This window comes from Pan troglodytes, chromosome 15 (assembly GCF_028858775.2).
Source record: "Pan troglodytes isolate AG18354 chromosome 15, NHGRI_mPanTro3-v2.0_pri, whole genome shotgun sequence".
In the NCBI taxonomy this organism is placed as follows: Eukaryota; Metazoa; Chordata; class Mammalia; order Primates; family Hominidae; genus Pan; species Pan troglodytes.
In genome coordinates, this window is record NC_072413.2 from 18,966,968 (window position 1) to 18,971,714 (window position 4,747).

The window sequence follows — 4,747 nt, forward strand, 5'->3', positions numbered from 1 at the left end:
TTGAAATGGTCATATGGTTTTTCACTTTTATTCTGTTAATAAAGTGGACTATATTGATTGGTTTTTATATGTTAAACCAACCTTGCATTCTTGAACAAATTCTCTTTTTTCTTTTAAAAGGCAGGGTCTCACTCTATTGCCTAGGCTGGAGTGCAGTGGCATGATCATAGCTGACTGTAACCTCGAATTCCTGGGCTCAAGTGATCCTCCTACCTCAGCCTCCCAAGTAGCTAGGACTATAGGTGTGCACCACTAGGCCTGGCTAATTTTTTTTTTTTTAGTTTGTTGTAGAGATGGAGCCTTGCTATGTGGCCTATAGGCTGATCTCAAACTCCCAAGCTCAAGTGATCCTCCCACATAGGCTCCCCAAAGTTTTGGAATTATAGGCATGAGCCACCTGTCTGGCCCCTTGGGTGAACTATATTTGGTTATGCTGTATTATTCCAATAATATATTGCTAGATTTTATTTGTCAATATTTTATTAAGGAGTTTTGCATCTGTGTTCATGAGGGCTACTTGCATATAATTTTCTTTTTTAAAAATGTGTTTGTCAGGTTTTGGTATCGGGATATCCTCCTGGCTTTGTAAAATGAGTTGGGAAGTATTCCCATTTCTATTTTATGAAAGATTTTGTGTTGAGTTGGTTTTATTTATCTCTTAAATGCTTGAAAAAATTCACCAGTAGTGCTATCCGGATCTAACTTTTTCTTGTTGGTAAGTTTTAAATTATGAATTTATGTAGTAGATATACACCTATTCAGATTTTCTGTTTCTGCCTGTGTCTATTTTAGTAATTGATATCTTTTACAACATTTGCATATTTCTTCTTATTTCTTACATTTATTGAAGAAGTTGTGCAAATGCTATTCCTTGAAAAGTAATACACCTTCCCCTCCATACTTTTTTCCCTCTGGCTGTTTTAAAGATTTATCTCTTTGGTTTTTATTAGTTTTCCTATGATGTTGTTAAATGTGGTTTCCTTTCTGTGTGGTTTTTAGCTTTTTTTTGAAACTATAGCTTAATATATTTCTACAGTTTAGAAATATTTCAGCCTTTTTTCAGCCAACTTTTCATAGACTGCTTCTCTCCTATTCACTCTTCTCTTTTCTCCAAGACCTCAAGTCCATGTATGTTGGATATGCCCCATATGTCACCTACACTTTTTTTCTCAGTATTTTTCATGCTTTTTTTCTTTTTTAATTACTGGTTGTTTTATTCTAATCAATTTTCCAGATCTCTCTCTCTTTTTTAAAGTTGTGTCTATCTGTTTTTAAACCCATGCATTGAGCTTTTTATTTCAGTTGTAGTTTTTAGTTCTGGCATTCCATCTGTTTCTTTGGCATTGTTTCTTATTGCCTGCCAAAGTTCTCAATCTTGTTACATTAGCTATTTTGTTACTGCATAAAAAATTACCACAAACTTATTGGCTTAAAACAACATATATTTATTATCCCACAGTTCTGTGGGTCTGAATTTTGGGTGCAGCTCAACTGGGTTGTCTACCCAGTATCTAACAGCTGAGTTGCATTCTTATCTGGAGGCTGTGGGGAAGAATTTGCTTCCACGCTCATGCAGGTTGTTGGTACAATCCAGCCTTTTTGGTTATAAGGCTGAGGTCCTTGTCTTTTAGTTGGCTGTTGGCCAGGGGTCACTCTCAGCAACCTGAGGCCATCAGCTGTTCCCTGCCATGTTGTCCCCTCCATCTTTAAAGCCAGCAATGGAGGATCTCCTCACATCAAATCCCTCCCATACTTCAAATTATTTATTTTCAGCAGCCAGTCCACCTAATTAGGTCAGGCCCACCAAGGATAATATCCCTTTCTTAAATTCAACTGTTCCATAAACCATAATGTAATCACGAAGTAACTATCCCATCATATTCACAAGTCTTGCTGCACTCAAGGGGAGGAGATGATGTGGGCACATATAACAGGAGTGGGCATTTTGTAGGTCATCTTGTAGGAGCAGGACTAGACTACCGCATTGGTCTTTCATGTATTTCAACATAGTCATTTAAAAATTCTTGTCTAATAATTGTTTTCTGGATTACGTGGACATCATTTGTTTTCACTGTCTCTTGTTCTTGGCTTTCGTCATGACTTATCTTCTTGTATCTTTGATTATTTTTCATTGTATATTGAGTGTGGCATATATAAAATTGTAGAGATATTTGAGGCCCTGAAAGATGTTATTCTCCTCCATGAAGTTTCTACCCCCGCCCCCACCCCACCACCATTACCACCCACTGTTGTCCAGGCTGGAGTACAGTGGCGCGATCTCAGCTCACTGCAACCTTCACCTCCCAGGTTCAAGTGATTCTCTTCCTGAGTAGCTGGGATTACAGGCACGTGCTACCACGCCCAGCTAATTTTTGTATTTTTTGTAGAGACGGGGTTTCACCATGTGGCCAGGCTGATCTCGAATTACTGACCTCAGGTGATCCACCTGCCTTGGCCTCCCAAAGTACTGGGATTACAGGTGTGTGCCACTGCTCCTGGCCTCTCCGTGATATTTTTCTTTTGCTTTTTTCAGGAAGGAGAGCTTGGACCATTAGCAATCCTAATTGAATTTATTCATCAGAATTCTACATGCGGCAGGGCTGGGATTTATTCTCAGTGATGGTAGGTCTTTTTCTGGCTCCTTCTCACTCCTAAGATATAGCTCTCAGCATTCTAATTAAAAGCCTGGGACACTATCAGATGTCTCCTCATTCTTGTGTCTTAAACTTTAATTTTTGTTTCCTCAGCCCTATGGTTCTCATTAAAGCTCTTGTCAGCTTCTCATTTGCCACTTTTGAAATTGACGTTGACTTGAAGTGGGGGAAAGTGACCCCAAATACCAGGCTCAGCCTGTCCACTCCTGAATGGTGGTTACACAATTCATCACCACCTTGGTGCTCTCTCATGCCTTAAGAAAGATTAAAAAATATTTGTGTTCAGCTCTTCATTATTTTAACAAGAAGTCGATATGAAACAACTTATTCTGCCATGCCAGAAGCTGCAATAGTAGAATTTCAAACTAATGGTGACCTATTGGGCTATACTTTAAAAATCAGTAATGTTGGAGTTTTACCTCACATCACATACTAAAAAATATCTCATCTGAATTAAATATTCCAAACATAAAGAATTTAAAAAACATTATAAAAGTAGATGCAGAAAAGGTTGGAAAATGTAATGTTAAGGGATATTGCAAACCATTGTTCATAATTTATTATATAAATGTTAAGACTTCTAGGTGACAAAAATATCACAAATTTGTAAAAGAAGCATCTGAATAAGATAAATATTTGCAGCATCTACTAGAAGAATTAATTTTTGTTGTATAAGTGCTCCTAAAGTCAATAAATATGTAAAGACATGCAAAAGACATGAATAGGAAAATCACAAAAGAAAATAAATTGCTAGTAAACATATGAGATGTTTAACCTCATTAATAACCAGACAAATATAATTTTATATCTACTAGAATGGAATATGATATATCTGATAATGTTAGAAGGATTTAGAGATTCTGGTAGACTATGTTTCGATGCAGGTTTTTGGAAAAAAATTGTCAATGTGCATAAGTTTTAAAATGCAGATTTGCTGATTCCAGAACAATTTTTTTTTTTTTTTTTTTGATGGAATCTTGCTCTGTCGCCCAGGCTGGAGCGCAGTGGCACGATCTCGGCCCACTGCAACCTCCGCCTCCTGGGTTCAAGCAATTCTGCTGACTCAGCCTCCTGAGTAGCTGGGATTACAGGCGTGCACCACCAAGCCCGGTTAATTTTTGTATTTTTAGTAGAGACGGGGTTTCACCATCTTGGTCAGATTGGTCTCAAACTCCTGACCTCGTGTTCCGCCCGCCTTGGCCTCCCAAAGTTCTGGGATTAGAGGCATAAGCCACCATGCCCGGCTGATTCCAGAACAATTTTAAACATATTGAAACTGAGGTATAATGCAGTTATAGAAAAGTACACAGAACATACATGTACATTTTGGTGACTATCACTAATCAAATACTCACGTAACCCGTGAAGTTTGTTTCTAGGGCTCTATCCTTAGGAAATATTTCCAAAGGCAAATAAACAGGCTTATAAAAAGATGTTACCTTCAGCATATTTAAGTACAGTTTGAATGTTTTTAAATCCCAATTTAATTGAAATTTAATTTCAAAGACTTTTCTATTTGATCCCAGCTCTGTTCTGAATAATTAAGGGAAAGACATAGTCTATTCTTGTTAGAATTTATTCATTTTTTTTTTATTTTTAACTTATTTTAGGTTCAGGTTACATGCGCAGGTTTGTTATATAGGTAAACTTATGTCATCGGGGGTTGTTGTATAGATTATTTTGTCATCCAGGTACTAAGCCTAGTACCCAATAGTTATTTTTTTTCTGCTCCTCTCCCTTCTCCTACCCTCCACCCTCAAGTAGGCCTCAGTGTCTGCTGTTCCCTTCCTTGTGTCCATGAGTTATCATCACTTACTTCCCACTTATAAGTGAGAACATGCAGTATTTGGCTTTCTGTTGCTGTGTTAATTTGCTAAGGATAATGGCCTCCAGCTCCATCCATGTACCCACAAAAGACATGATCTCATTCTTTCTTTTTTTTTTTGAGACGGAGTCTCGCTCTGTCGCCCAGGCTGGAGTGCAGTAGTGCTATCTCGGCTCACTGCAAGCTCCGCCTCCCGGGTTCACGCCATTCTCCTGGCTCAGCCTCCTGAGTAGCTGGGACTACAGGCGCCCGCCACCACGCCCGGCTA